This window comes from Temnothorax curvispinosus, unplaced genomic scaffold (assembly GCF_003070985.1).
Source record: "Temnothorax curvispinosus isolate PA1 unplaced genomic scaffold, ASM307098v1 QBEX01008992.1, whole genome shotgun sequence".
Classification (NCBI taxonomy): Eukaryota; Metazoa; Arthropoda; class Insecta; order Hymenoptera; family Formicidae; genus Temnothorax; species Temnothorax curvispinosus.
In genome coordinates, this window is record NW_020218772.1 from 99,467 (window position 1) to 116,894 (window position 17,428).

General features: G+C 34.1%; 1 protein-coding gene across 1 annotated transcript in view; it reads left to right on the forward strand.

Annotated features, from left to right (window-relative positions):
- Positions 1–5,222: 5,222 nt before the first annotated feature.
- Positions 5,223–17,428, forward strand: part of LOC112458555 (muscarinic acetylcholine receptor gar-2) — a 49,455-nt gene continuing 37,249 nt past the window's right edge. The window contains exon 1 of the mRNA XM_025022246.1: positions 5,223–6,106. The gene's annotated coding sequence lies outside the window, so the exon portion shown is untranslated. The remainder of the gene's footprint in view (positions 6,107–17,428) is intronic.

The window sequence follows — 17,428 nt, forward strand, 5'->3', positions numbered from 1 at the left end:
TGATTAAAAGCTACCTGAATTAATTATAGGTATAGAAAAGTCTAAGCAAATTTGTAATTAAATTTTAGTTCTTATTGCCATCTATATTCTAATGTTTTAGCTTAATATTATTATACGTACTTACTTAAATATTTTTCCAAAAGTATTGGAATATTCTTTCTATTGACAAAAGCAAACATTAATAACATTAAGGGTGTCTATGCCTTGTGTCAATTTTGCTCAATAAGGTGCATGAAACGTGCCTACAGCCTGTCTCCACGGGCACACCTGTCTCAGGAGAAGCGTTCGATGAAGATCGTGTGCGATTGAGTACTGTGGTCCAAAATTAACCCCGATGCACGGAAAGTACGGAATATAGCGTATAGTGACGTCAGAAACGACGTAGGTACCGTGGAGTGGTTCCTCGTTTCAGGTCGAATAGAAGGCACATTCGTGCATTAATGCGAGCACTAACACGTTATTGTTCGTGCAGTCATTGCCATCCAAGGACGACTCGGTTTGGCCGCAATAAACGTTTCGATACTATGTGAGAGAATTTTTATTTTTTTTGCACTATATAGATGCAATTTATATGTACATGTATACAAATATAATTTGCATCCTTAGAATTTCACTAAAATAAAAAATATATAATTTCAATAATTTGCATTGTATATGTTAAGTTATAACAAAAGTTCGTAGCGTTATTTTAGTGAAATTTTAAGACAATTATTACATACGTGCATGAGTATTTATTCAACTACATATGCGCCGTTTTGTTCCACTACCATTTGCCAACATTACAGTAACTTCATAATTCCTTTCAGAACTTCTCACCTTTCTTCGCCACCTTAAACAAACGTTACGAACTTTGTTATGACCTAATACATATATGCATATGAATATACATACATAAAAGTATTATTCAAATATTTTTACGTAAAAATACTTATAATTTCAAGGTACTTGCAATAATCATACAATTAATTATCCTCTTTTATCTGTTTTACTTAGTTATATATATTTTTTACATTTTAAGGAAATCCGGAAAAATCCAAGCAAGCGGATAACGAAACGACTTGACAACAATGCCTTACTTTATACATCATTTTAATTAGTATTCAAATATTCACGTCTTCACGACATGACGAAATAAAACTTTGCCCAAAATTAACCCGACACGAAGTAACGGAGTAACATATTCTATTTGTTACTTCGTGTGGGGTTAATTTTGGGCAAAGGTCTGTTGCACATTTACGTCAAAGCGAAGGAAAGGACACACTGACGGAAGCTTTGTATGCAGTGGCTGCTGTCAGGTATATGATTGCTGCAATTGCACTAGATAACGCGAAACGCATTTTCCAAAGCTTTACCTATTAAATAGATCAATATATGTACAGCAAATGGAAATTAATAAAGAATGCGATGCAGCAACTATCTAAAATCTAAACTATCTATCTAAATGTAAAATGTTACTGTACTTTGATGTTATTGATATTATTATTTTTTATATTTAAAATTTCTTTAAAAATTTTATTCTTTATCTTTATTGTTTAGTGTTATTTTGCTTCTTTTAATTTATAATTAAATATATAAATATATAAACTATAATAACAGATATACGAATAATGGAAGAATAATCATAATTTTATTAAAGTCTAGTATAACATTAATTAATATTAGTGAGTAAGTTGCTATCTCTTGTAAAACAAATATATCTTTTGATATTAATTATAAGTAATTAAATGTAAATGTGGTATATGTCTGAAATGCTAGAGATTGTTATAAGATCGTCATGTATTGTCATTTTCCTTTTCAACATTAAAATTAATCATGCGATACTGTTTAACGATACGCTATATTAAAAGCCTTACTAACAAGAACATGCGGATATTAGGAGAATGCAACAATTAGACAACGACAAAGTGCTAAATTCTGATTGATTTATTTTAATAATAATAGTTCCCGTCGTCTTATCTAATCGTCAGCTTGTTCTCGTTCTTCCACCTTATGTTCGTGAAGTTGGTTCCAGCCGCCCATCTATAACACAAGTTCCGTAATGCAAACTTGCCTTTGACAAACTATGAAGTGTCAACGGATTAGCGAACGGCCGATACGCCGCATAATTCGAAGGAAAGAAAAGACGCAGCTACGATCGCGAGGGATTGCTACGAGAGATAAGATTGCGCGGCTATTTGCGGTTATTGCACCCGTTTTAATAAAGAAACTTATGTTACAACTCGGTAGCAGCTCCATAATGAAACTTACGAATCACTGTTGCAAATAGTTGCCCCGATGATTTCCACAGTTTCGTCTCACGATGAACAATAGTCTTGTACGGAAGACTTTATCTGCCACTTTAAAAGTTATTATTAGTTTAAGAAGATGCGTGATCTTGAACTTTAAGAAAATTTATTCCAAAGATATGTATCTGTATAGCTTAGAGGTAAAGGATCGTGTGTCCATTTTTCAAGAAAACAAGATTTAAAGTTTTAAATAGGGAAATAATATATTAATATAATAATCTATATTAAATATATAATTTTTTAACACCAACAACCAGTTACGGATGCACCATATTTTTCGATTGATTTTTAATCTTGTGAGCTTTATTAGTTATAGGAATAATATATTTTTTTAGACAAAAAATAAAAGTAGCAACTTAATTTAGTAAGTTTTTAATAAAGTAACTGACATGTTTAATAGTGCAACTACCAATAACATGCTGTACCTGGTTTATAAATTAGGCACTATAAAAATTTTCACAATACGACTTTTTCTAAATATTGTATCTTAAAAACTAGTAATAATAGACATGAGACCATTATACAATTTAAGCTTCTGTTATATTGAAATGTGTATTAACTTCATTTTGACAAAAACTGAAGATATGACCCTTTATCTCTAAGGTACAGATATAGAGAAATTAGATAGATTATAAAATATATTATATATTATAAAATAGAAAATATATTATAAATATACATATATAAATATATTATAAAATAGAAGATATATTATACAGATTGGCACATAAAATCGGTCTGAAACAATTTTTTGTAACTGTATTTTGCGTTTAGAGTCGGTTTTATGTGCGCCACCCTTTAGAAATTAATTGCATATTAGTTATGTATTTATTTATCTCAGATATATTTTGAGATAAATAAATCTCTGATTCTATGAATATGATCGCTTCACAAATCTTTGTCTTCTGACCTTTTTCATTAAACATTTTATCTCGTATTATTATCTCATGTCCAAATGAGACAGAATAAGGGATATTTTAAGATATAGATGTGTAAGATATTGCAGTGTATCCGAGACAGAAATATTTCATAGTAAATAATTAATAAAATCGATATATATGTATATGTTTTATATATGCTACTTGGTCGAATCTTGGTCAAACCTCAAGATAGTTTACAAAAACAAATTTTTAAATTATGCATGTATTATTGACTATCTTCGTGTATTAAATCCTCTGTTAATTTATTATGTATTATAGCAAAAAATAGAATTGCAGTTGAATTTTCCATTGTAATACGAGTTTGCAACAACGTAAACATTTCTGATCGTATGGGATGAAACATAATCCGGATAATCGAGAACGTTGGCATAATATAGATATAATCCCAAGCAAATCTCGCCAGGATATTATTAACAATATTATGTAAAAATTATATGCTAAACGTAATAAATGATATACGAATAAGAATACAAGCCATTTTTGGTTTAGATCTTTGGCAGCTCAATATTAATTTCCGCGTGTATATGTATTATTTATAATATACATAGATATATATTCCAACTTATTAAATTGCGCTAAGAAGACACCAAAAGATGTGCGCGAATGGGCGAAGGAATTTGAGTTCGAAAGATATTGAAAAATAAGTTCAAGTAACGAAAATGTCTATAATTAAAAATTGAGTATTTACAAGATTTATTTACAGTGGTTTTATTTCACGAACAAAAGAAATCGATCGGGCGAAGGCGCGCGAGAAATGCAGTTTTTCGCGAACTAACGAAATAACGCGGGCCAAGGCGCGCGGAAAAGGCAGCTCAGCAAGCTCAAGTTTGCGCGAGCAGCGAAAGAATAAAGACTCGAATACAGGGGCTCGAAACCGACCGACAAAATCTACCGAGGGCGGAATCGTATCTCTAGAATCGCTCACTATTACTTCGGAGTACTGCTATCAAGTGGTGAATCCGCGTGCGGTAGATTCTGTCGGTCAGCTTTGAGTCCCTGCATACGAGCCTTTCTTTCTTTAAACGTAATTTTGCTACGAAAAACGAAATATGTTTCACACGGTGAAAAACATGTTGTATTTAATTGGATTTTTGTATGTGTAGAAATTGTTGTGTTAAATTTTCAATATACACTGGTTATTGTAATGTGTATTGTCATTGTGTTATTTTGACTTTTCTGCGTTAAGTTAAATATTTTACGTTTATAAGAGTTGAAATAACACACAACTTATATGTAAATGCACGAATTCTTGATGATACGTTTTATATGTTAAAATGAACACCTATGTTGTTACTTTCCTCTGTATAAGAGTTTCCATCTGTTATATAACATTTTCTTATGCTACATATTATAAAAATTGCTGTCTTTTATTATTTGCGAGAAAAAGAGAAGAAAGAATAACATTTAATAACATTAGTAAGAATAACATTTTATTTTAATTTAACATTACAAATATGTTTATTTAACATAAATTTTGCTTTTAGATAGCGTCCGTGTATTACAATTTTGTGTTAACTTTTCACATATTACTCGTGTTATTTATTTACATATTTGCCTTCAGTTAACATAAAAATTAGAGCGGATAAATTGGGACATGTAAAATGTGTTGACACAAAATATTTTACAGAGTAAAATTTTAATATTGCCTATTTTGACGATCGATGTATATATATTTCCGTACAGCGTCACAAATATTAAATTCACGAAGATTATAATAGGCTCGAAATGCCGCTCGCGCTGATCGCGCGACCCGGTCGCGATCGAGCAGAGCTCGCGGCCGTTAATCGAAAATACTTTAGCGGCACCGAGAGAGTCGCCGATGATTATGAGTGGAAAGTAGGTGAATTGATAACGACTCCATGAGAAACGATTCATCCCCCAGGTACGCTGAAAAGTACCCGAACCCTCTGCGCAAGCGTGTGTGTCAGAACGGGGGGGTTGACGACGGTGCACGGCGTCGCGACGCTCACCGGCGTTCACTTGAATCCTCGCCGCGTGTTCGTCGGGCGATTCGCCTTGAAAGACCGTGTCCCGAGAAAAGGGAGGAAAAGTAGCCGACTCGCGGCACGAATAACATCGATCGTGGATCGATGCGACGCGCAAAATCCATGTCGTCTCGACGACCGATCGAGGCACACGTCACCGACTGCTCCTTTTTGTTAAACAGTCTTGATCGTCCGCGCGTATCCCGCGCGAATACGTAATGCCGCGCGAGAGTGCCGAGGCGAACGAGTGAAAACGCGGACGACGTGGTCGGACGCGATGGCCGGAGGGACGTCGCGCGCGAAAAAACTACACCGTTGGATTGTGCCCGTCATCGAGTGTCTGGTAATTTAACGTCCCTCAATAAGCCTGTCTCTCTCAGATCTCGTATACGTATACCGTCGGATATCCTAACGAGCTGGCCGCGAGACCCTAATATCGCCAAGGACAATCGCGCGCTGTATTGTTGGACGCGAATTAAGTACGGTCTAGGACGATCCGAATCGATCGGAGTGGACGCAGAGTGTGATCTCCCGCGACGGCGATCAGCAACGATCTCCGGATATATATGCGCCGTAAGACCGTTCGAAGGACGCTCAAGAGCAGTGTTCGACGTTCACACGGGATTCCTGCTGAAACTTCGAACGCCGATTGACTTTGACCGAATCGTCATCGATGTACCAACGACGCCGCGAAGCGAGCCACGACCGTCGGTCGTCATGCCGTGATGAGGTGATGGTCGTCGCGTGCCGATCGGGAAACTTGGCGCCGACGCGTGCACGGAAGATGGAAGTAAGAACTCGCGTTCGTGCGTCCGCGTGGAGCAAGGGTTGAAGTTTCGGAGTTCCGCTGGCCTACTTCGGCTCCTGGCTGTCCTCCGGACGGAGGGCGCGCGAGGTGAGGCTATCGCTTGCTTACTTGTTGCCGTGTACGGTCCGGCGGGATATCCGATCGCGTCAATTATCGCGAACGAGGCGAGATTTTTTTTGAGTTTGCACGTCGACATTTTATCAAAACGGGGAAGGGTACACTCGTCGGACGGGATTGTTTAGAAAGGATCGAAGCTGCCCAGACAGCATGAATGTTTAGAGGACACCATAAAGATGTCTTTAAGATGTCCTTTAGACATGTAAAAGGTGTCTTAAAGATGTCTTTACGGTGTCGTACGTTCTTCAACTCTTTTTGATATATAGTTGGAAATATGAGCTTATCCTGAAATCTAGTGTACATTATTTTCAGATAAATGTAGCAAAATTATTTCAGGGGTGTGAGATAAAAGCAAATCTTCCTATCTATCCTCTAACTTTTTTTCTAGCTTTACATTGCAAATTTTGATTTCATAATTATTCAAAAATAACAAGTCAAATATCATACCTTGTGAGCATCTTTTTACAAGCAGTGTATCTGTTTGATCGTAGATAAATATGAAATTATTAATTGGGTATAATTAAGGATTAAAATCAAATTATTTTAAAAAAATTTTTTTCGTAAATTATATTTTCAACAATTATTTGAAATGCATAGCGCAAGAGATATCTGTTAAGAATATATCTATAATATTCGAAAGTTTAATACGTCTTATGTTTACACAAATGTTGAGATGTTCTTCACAATTGAGTTTCCAGTTCGCTACACATTTTGCAGTTCGTCGCGTTGTTCATATTTTGTTCGTACTGCACGTCATGTCGTAAAATATAAATAGGCTACCGCCGATATAATGTGACAGTGACGCTGTAATCGGGTTCACCTTACAGCGAAACATGCAATATATGAGAAATATATATTGCGCAATCCTAAAAATATTCCAGACATTTCAAACAGCATCGCGATTGCCAGGTATTTCCGAATATTTTCTTTTAAAATATCTGAAAATTTTTAAAAAGAAATCTAAATACAATCTATAATAGACTATATAGATATTATATATATTTCAATTCTCTATTTCGCGATTTAAATTCTTTCTATTATTATTTAAATCTTTATCATACTAATTGCGTTTAAAATCAATTAAATATTTATTATATTTTGATCCAAATCACATTGCATGTCGCATCCAGTGTCGATATGAGATGAGAATCGCGCGGCTATTATCTATCTACATGTATGGCGAAGGTGCGCGCACGACAGGACCATAGGTTTCAAAACCATCCGCAAGAGTTACAGTCTCACACGCGATCGCAGCAACTGCCGATGTAAACGAACTCTAAATCGCTTTATTCTGCTCGGTCAGGCGGCATCGAGGTCGTGACTGACAGGCCGAGCGGGTTTCGAGTGGAAAAAAAGAGAACCTTTGACAAAATATAGCTGTCGCGATTGTCCTGTGAAGAGGCGCATTATCGGATCTGTTTTTTTCTTTTTTTCCCCTTTACTTTTCCGTTTCCCTCTTTTTGTGCGGTGCGATGGATGGCCGTGACCTATCGTGTGACTGATCACCAGAACCAACGAGAAACGCGATGGTAATCGTCACAATGTATTGTGCCGATTCGATTGTCGTATATCATCAGCGCTTACGCAAAGTCACTCCAAGAATGAAGTGTAATGTAATTTGTATCTGTCCAGATAACTTTTTATTAATCTCATATAGAACGCCGATTGACTGAAATAATATATTTTGTTTATATCTCGGATGTATTACATAAATCTAGGGCAGTAAACAGCAGGTTGCTACTAAGATAATAGTAATCAAAAATATTAATGTAACACTCCTATTTTAGCAAATTATTAATACATTAATTTAATAAATTTAATGTTTGACAATTTAACGAGATTATATTCGCAAGTAATAAGTAGTTTTTTAGTGTTAGATTCTTTTTCCTTTCTGGAGCGCTATATTTCTCAATTTGTTTAATCAGCAAGTGTCAGTGAAAGTATTTATCCGAGGGACTATTGATGAGTGATAGTGATTGTTGAAGGATTCTTGTTAGCGTGTCCTTTGCTCGCCTTTGGTAGGTCGATCGATAAATATCGATTAGCTCTTATACTTTGTGGATACATAAACCTACACCTACATATTTTCTCGTCATGGCCATTTCGCATGATGAGTGCTCATGGGATCGAGAAGAACTTTCCCGATAATACAATGGAATTACGAGCTACCAATAATGTTGTGCATTCTAGAAATAAAAAAATAAAACGGACATATTTTTATAAACAAATATTGAAATATTATTCTATATTTTATTATTTTTTAAATGCTACATATTTTTGTCTCGATATTCGTATTTTATGTAAAAAATAGACAGCTTTTATAAGTTAATTTAATTTAATGTTAATATTGTTTTTTTTTTTACTGGAATAATTTATCGCGCACATGATAAAACGCGCAAGAAAATTTAGTATTTGCGCTTGTAGTATTTTTAGCAACGGTTTTCCATATTACCGAAAACTGTGTCAGCTGAAATTTGCTTAGTATTGCCGGAGACACGTAATGTAACACTTAAATCTTTTCCGAGGTCATGGGTCTTGAAACTGCGAGGAGTTAATACTCGAAATTTACAATATTTTTTTTTCTCAAACTAGATGATAACTTAATCTGTCTTTAATTTACTTTAAGCCCCGCTCCATTTTTCTGGTAAAAATTCCGCGTCAAAAATCGCTTGATTGCGTTTGACAGTAAAGCTGCAAGGTTCCACTGCAAGAATCGTCATGGCGTTCAATATTTGATACGATGTGTATACGAATAGCGGAATTTATTAAGAACAAAAAGTTCATACCTCTGGAAATATTCGCATACAGTTCCGTGTATAGAAGTGATTCGATCAAATCTGTTTCGGCTTGTCCCATTGACGACTCTGTATATTTGATTCGAATATTCGGTACGCGATACAGAGCGTTGAAAGTTTTTTATGCGTGCTATCTGATGCACGTATAATTTCTAATAATAACACGATATTTCATATACAGGATGTAAACATGTGAAAAATAAAACGTGCAGATCTGTATAAAATATCAAGAGATCTAGATATATGCGCTAAAGTAGAATAAAATTATTGTATTTCGGAAAAATAATTTTATAACGATTATCCAAGCATTTTATAATAGTCCAAGCATTTTATAAAGTAAAATCAGATGAATAAAATACAACGCACATACTTACAAGTGTAAAACAATTTTATTTAATTAAACTCTATTTCAAAACAGAAATTTAATTTTACATATATGTATAATAGTTATCGATGATCAGTCGCCAAAAGAGTTTTAAAAACTCCATTAAAAATAATCGTAGAATTAGTAGCTAAAATATGGGGACGGTACGTTTCGAGCACCTTATTGTACATTCATTAATAAATGCCATTGCATTTATTGCGCGAATTATGCACGCGGCATTCTTATCCCCGTCCCCCGAGCATCCGAGAATCATGCACTATGAAAACCGTCGCGTCGCGTCGGTCCGAATTCATTTAAATGCCGCATTTAATTCCGCGTGCCGTGTATCATAGACAACTATCCCGACAATAAACATTACACCGGAGATTCGCGGGCATGAAACTCAGAAACGGGTTTGATTCCAAAATGAATATTTCTTGTGTCTACAGACACGCGCGTATTATTGCCAAAACGGCTGCAGGTGTTGTTAACGCGTGGCACGCGTGAAATATTAAAACGTTATTTGCGCTTCAGTTTAATCAGACTTTCGCACTCGGCACTGACAGAGCTGTTAATATTGTACGTGATGGATAACTAGCGGTTTAAATATTCATCGACACATCGCGGTACAAAGTGCTCGCGGCACCGTGAGAAATACAGGGGTCGAGGGGCGAGTATCTTTGCGCGGCGGAAATATGGTGAGCATGACGGGCAACCATGAACTGCTAATTTCGCGAGTTTCACGTTTAACGTGGCGCACTTCCTACGCGAGACGAAGGTGATGAATAAATTCTTCGCGGTGCCTCCGGTGCCGCAGAGTTTGCGAATTAAATAACAATAAAGTCGGTAATAGCATCTCCTCTTATTAAATATATCTAACTTATTGTTGATAAGGGCTGGAAGTGGATTCAATACATAAAAGGCACTCTATTTGCCGAAGCAAACATGTGTGTGATTCAAACCTACACTATTTTCAAGATATTACACAAAATTCTTAATCCATATTTATACACACAGAAAAGTATACATACTACCTGCGAGTAAATATTATTTTGTTTTAACCCTTAAATGCCACCCGGGGTCCAGCAGACCCCAGACCCTTTACAATGATATATTTTCAAATGTTCCCCCCAAAAATGGAGCTTATGCTCCCATTGATGATAGTTGAGTGATTGACTTATCCGGTTGTACACTTAGCAGTACTCAGTTTACTTAATTTTTTATACTATGTTGAAATTGAAATTTTAACAATATAAGCATTTTATTCTCTTTTCTAAGCCTTGAACAATATTGAAAATAATTTTTATAACTAAATATCAAAAAATCAATGAGTAAGGAGACATTTTTCATGCTGGAGTCTTTTAGACCCCATGTGTCATTTACGAGATTCTTGAGAGGTGTGGCATTTAAGAGTTAAGTATTTGATAAGTTTATATATCAGCAAATCTACCGTATAAAATCATCGAAAACATTTTTATACACACAGATTACATTTACTCAAAACATATTTCTTATCTTATAGCAAGTTTAGTACTTCAAAGAAGAATATTTAATTAATATACAGGAATTCGGTTTATTTACTACATAGAGTCTACGGAAAGAGAAGCATATACTTACATATATAATATTCTTGAAAGAAGAAAAGTCTTGTTTTGCGTGAAAGTTGCGCTTTCACAAAATTATAAGCTTTTCTAAGACTTGTGCCAAGTACGTCTTAAAACTATTATTAAGAAAATATTCTCTCTGTTGAAGGAAAGTATTGCTTAAAACAAATAAAATAAAATAAGTAATTGCTTTTCTTGGCTGTAGAATGATATTTTTATATGCAATAGAAATCTTTCATTTCTCTAAACAATATAATTTTTATTTTGATTCAAGATACGACGTTACCTAAGACTTTACAGAGCACTTAATCTTTTTGCAGAAACTTAATTATTTAGCCCGCAAAAATGCGCGCATTAAAAAGAATTAGTTGAGTATTAATACGCATATATTATTCATATCTAATAAATTATTAAATCATTACTTTCTATATTTCTCACATTTAAATAAATCACATTAAAATTTTTTTATGACATATATAGAAGGCTCTTTGAACATTTGATCATTAATAGAAGCAAAGATAAATCGAGAGAAAAGAGAGGAGGAAAGAGAAAAGAGAATTATGATGATTTGAAACTATCGCTTAGTCTGAATATTAAGGTTTGCATATATACCTAACAATTCATCTGCACATATTTCTACGGATATTCAATGTCCGTTTCAATCGAATCCCGCTTGGAACTACCGCGCGGGGCACCGGACACGAAACGTAAGGGGGTTACGAAAATCGATGTATATACGGGTAAAAGTTTCCGTGTCTCGGCCACGGTTCCCGCGGCTCTCATTCGAACGAGAGAAGACGAGAGGCATCCGACGACCAGAAGCAAGCGAGCCAATTTGACCGACGTCGAAACGCAATTACGAGCGACGAGCGACGTCGCGTCGTCGGCGCGGTGCGGCGGCTCCATCGGGCGCATCGCAAAACCGAATTCGTTTTGCGCTCGCACAATTTGCCGTGAGAAAAATCGAAGAAAATAATGACGATCACCTCGATACATACCGGACGTGCGCGACGGCGCGACCGGGCACATTTCACGAACCGCGGACGATAACGAGCACGAGAGGCGTCGTCGGGCACACGCCACCCTTCGTGAATCGCGTTTAACCCAATAAGGGAAAAGCGCGTCACGAATGGTCTCGGGAATAACAAGTACGGGACGTGTTCTGGAAAGAAAGTAACATTACGCGAGAGCGGTATAACTCTCATAAAAAAAATGATGTTTGTAATGTCCGCGGGAGACACTCCGTGCATATTTATCCTATCCACGTATTTCGCATGTTCAGTTGGGGATAAATATGTTCCCCGGTTGAGTTTCGGAATGCATTCTATATTTATATCCAGCTACCATGTCAGCAACTACCAATTTCTTTTAACATTTCAATATATCTGACATCTTGTTTGTCCGCTCTTATGATGAATCACTGCGCAAGCTGTGTGCATTAGTGCTCGTCCACTTCCAAACAGGAAATTCAACCAAACAACCTTTCTGTCCCCAACTGTACATCGAAAGCGGCATAACGTCGTAATCGCTATGGTATTTTAAAGAGAAATGAGAGAAAAGAGAATATTATTTTATATAAATTATTATCAGGTTCTACGTCGAAACAGATAAGTGAATAAATAAGACATCTTCAAGATAATCTCTGCGCAGATTAAAATACGGAAATTTAGTTGCAAATGTCAATGTTCAAAACGTTATGAAAAACTCAAGCTGTAATATCACTAGTATAATATTTTAGTATTGTAATATTACTGTAGTGGTATTATTACTTATATTAGTAATTTATATTATACTTGTAATATGTAATTACTAATATAATATAAATTATCTACTAATATAATAATAATAAAGATTTGTCTTTATTTTAAACTTTGTGTGATAATAAACAGTATGCTAATTAGCTTAATTGAAAGAAACATATCATTTGTATTGTAGAATATTAGAATTATAAAGAGAAGGTAAAGTTGTATTTTTAGATTACTAATTAAGATAGAAAAAATTGCAAAAACACACATTACACATCAAAGTAAATTCTTCGCATTTGGCTTTTGTTGCAGAGAATACGTGCTATATAAAAAACCAACATTATCGAACAATTAACAAATGTCTAACAAACGGAAAGCTTTTCGTCGATAACGCCGTGGTGACGAACGAACTATATACGTTTCACGTCGTTATCGTTTGTGGCACGCTCGCAAAACATGCTCGGTGATAGTTGCCTAATTGCAAAAATTTCTTTTTCATACAAATACGATACGTTCATTTTTTTTTAGATATCTAGAATTTAAAATGTAAGGGCGTTGTATGTAAAACGGCCCCCTTAAGCAATAAATTGATCTTATTTCCAAAGGAAACCGTATTCGAATTCAAAATATCGTCAGGAGTGTTAAGTAACATTGTTGTCAATTAAAAAAATTTAATATAAGCAGCCCTTAAAGTTTCAAAGTCTTTAAGGAAAACCCACATCTCCCCTATTATATCGCAGAGATGGAAATTGGCTTCTCTTGAACGCGCGGAACAAGCACAGAAGTTGAGTGATTTTCGCAGCGCATTATACGTATATCGTCTTTGTGATGCGATCGTGCACATCATCATCTCTTGAGCGATTCCGAAAAGTCACGTCTGTGCGCGATTGAGTTCAGAAAGATACGAAACTACTACTTCCTTTGCTAGTTTTCGTATCGCCGCGTAAATTGTAAATCGATAAGTTTTGACTTTGAACTCTAGCGAGTTCGGTATAGTTGATAATAGCTTACGCGCGTGCATATCATAAGATGCAACCTCTATCGTATACGCATTTTGCCAGAAACATCGTTGATACTGATTTATGGTTAGTTCGGGGAAGAGAATTCATGTAATCAGTATCACCAGCGCGTGTCCTTTGACTTCAAAGCGGTGGAATATTACGGTGTGCACCACGATATTCCTGGTATACCATGTCGGTTATTGAGTCCCCCAAGAACCAAATAAAATTTCTGTCACCCGCGTTCTTTTTTTCATGTGCATGCTTTTCTTTATTTAAGCGTGCCATGGATTTGGCTTTTCTAACAATAATCAAAACGGCATAACGATCAAAAATAGTTGTTTGATCTTGGTGGCAGTATATTTAAAGTCATAAATAAAAAAAAGTAATAAATAAGATATTTAGAAAAGTCTCGTATGCCAAAACATAAACCGTTTGTTATACGAAAGAATTTCTGCAAGTAGGCGAGTGCGTGTTCATAGTGCGTGAACGTGCCATGAATGATAACGACACGAAACATAGTGCTGTCGATAAAAAGGCTGTTTTCCAGGAATTTGTTAACCTTTTAAACATATGGATTTTTTATAGTCACATTTGAATGCAGATCATTATCAAGAGTGTATTTAGCTAATGTATTTAGCCTTGTAAAAAGAAAAACGATTATTCCATGCAAACCTGACGTTTATTAAAATATTAATTGTGGAATATTTTAATCGTAAAAATTTTCTACAATATTACGGATGTAAGGATGTAAGAGAGTTAATAGGTTTTACATTATTAATTATCTTTATTTCAAATAATATAAAGTTAGATTATTAATAAATAAGAATAGGCTACAAAAAATTAGAATAAAGTTTTGTCTTTCATGAAATACATTAGTTAAGATTTGAAATATTGAAACGTTACTTATTTGAAATATTTTCCATCTTTTATGTTTCCATCTTTAGTTATATGTTTGTGAAATGCATGTGAAAAGAATCTATAAATATTGCTTTCTTGTGTAGCAACTTTTATAATATATAAAGATGTTTTGGCTATAATCTTCAAAACAATGAGAAATCGATAAAAATTTGTGAGATTGTTCTTTTAGTCTTCCCGATGTGCTGCAAAAAGAAGTTGAAACGAATCCACTAAACGGTTGCTGAGTTATAACGATTTTAAAAATGTATTGTGGAAATATTTCAAATATATTCAGAAATAGCTGAAATTTTGAAATGTTTCTTTTAAATTAAATTAAAAATACTCTGTAAGTGATTTTCTAAACAATTTAAGAGTTATATTTAAGTTTAAAGTTGATGAAATTAACATTATCCTTTATCATTTTTGCTGTAAATATAAATAAAAACAATAAGATATTTCTAGAACTTTTTTTATATGTAAAACATACATCATTAATATTGTATTTTAAGTTTCAAAACTTTTTGCTAAAATTTTTTAATTTTTTAATTGTTTAAACAATATTAATTATTTAAATGACAAAAAACCATACTCAAACTATTAATGGTAATCCTTTCTAACATATAAAAAATTTTGAGTTGCTTGACATACATGCCAAGTCTTCATTTTAGTAATTTTTTATTGAAAGCTAACATTTGGTAGGGATTGTATAGCCAGAACATCCTTAATCTTGGAAGCATATTGGGAGATCAACCATTGTTTTAAAATTTTATTTTATTTTAAAAAATATAGAAAGGAAAATAATGTGTAATATAATAAATAATTTAACAATTTTTCTTAATATATGGATTATCTATATTTATTTTACATAAATAATACATAACATAAGATTTCATGTAATTTGTTCTTTTTCTGCAAAATTTCTAGAAAATCCACGAATGCTCGAGATCACGAATGTTCCAGAATATTATTATTCTTAATTTAACGATAGTGTCATTAGTCATGGCGTAAGATGTAACACGATATTCATCGAGAGGATCGCTACGGCGTATCAGTTTCGCGTTCACGTCTTTATAATATTATTAGGGTAAACTCGGATCCTCTGGCCATAGAAAAGAGATGGCTCACACCTATGTTCTTTCAATCTAGCTTACCATTTAGTATCGAATGAACATAAATAGGTCATCTCTCTTCTAAGGCCATCTCACTCGAATTTACCCTATTACTGTATCGAGTCGCTCTTTGTAATTCGCCGGCACGGTCTCTTTAGCTATTGGATCTTCTAAATGAAAGATAACGAGCCATCTGCATTTTAGTCATTTCGTCTATTATTTCATCTGACTGTTGCTAAGGGCTCGTCATCCCTGGCGTGTTCTTTGTTCTGTGTGAGTATGAGAACCCACGGAACTTACGGTGCATTGCCATTTGCCATTTGCCATTAGTTTGTCAAGAGTGAATCTGTCATCGTCGGTTGCTCAGGCAATGGTCAGTTCGACCGGTAGTCTGACACGGCGAGCGAGAGAGTGTCGATGGCGATTTCATTTAATACGTGTTTTCAGTTTCGATCAAAATTCAAATGTGTTTCTAAATTACGTTGTTCTTTAATTCCGTTATTATTTTTGGTCGTTTAAATAAAGTGTTGTGTTACTTCAGTGCTTCGGTGTCAGTGGTCTCTCACCCACTTTTCCCCCTCTCCACGTACACGCGCGCAAACGCCTTCTGTCTGTGAAATTGTGAGTTAAATTTTGAGTAATTTTTATTAATTTATAAATATATTTATAAATATATTATAAATTATATTTATAAATATGAATGTAATTATATGTACAAATTTATATTTATATTTATAAATATAAATATAATTATATAAATTTTTGTATTTATATTTATAAATTGCATTTATATCTTTATACATATTAATAATTTTAATTCACCCCTCGATATCCCGGTTTTTTGTAGATTTCCTAGATAAAAAAAAAACCACAAATTATACAAAATCCCTGCAACATATACATACATAAAATAAAAAAATATATGTCACGTATGCATAGCAGCAAAATTGTGACTACATTAAAATTACGTTGAATTGCAAAGCAGAAATATATGTAAATTATAGTAATGCCCAGAACAATTAAAAGGGTAATACTTGCTTGCATGTAAAACAGCTAGAAATTATTAATTCTGTAAGTAACAAATAAAACAAGAAGTAAGTTATTTACCTCATAATTGCTGCGCCTATCACTTGACGCTTCCGAGAGCTCGTCCTCTTCTCACATTTGTCCGTTTCATTTGTATAACACAACGCTCGCAAAAACATGGTTAATGATTGTACGGACATGTTAATCACCAGAATAAAATAATAGAATGGTATTTTGCACAAAACTGGTGATAATCACATATGCGATAAGTATTTTATTATTATTATATGTATTGAGGAAGAATAAAGCAAAAAAAGTACAAAACTCTATGCTCTGGTTGGCAACTGAAAATCTCACAAATTAACGAACGAAATCTCAAACAGCGAAATATTTTAATAAATTGTAAATAATAATGCAAATTATAATTATAATAATCAAATTATGTTTACGTTATAAACAGCTAGAAAATTAAAAATACATTAAAATTTAAATATCATATTAAGGGTATCGCATTACATTCGCATAAATAAAACAATAATTTATCGTTCTCATTTTCCGCCGTCCATCGAATCCTGTGTAAAATGAATGAATTGCGCGAAATATTAGCTCTGTTAAATAGCCAATACGTTTACAAATGTTAAACGCAAGAGTTAATTAATCGCGCCAGTTAATAGTAATTAATCGTTGGAAATAATCATGTACCAAAACGATCATAGCTGTTTTATTTCTTGCATTTCAAGTTAATATTTAA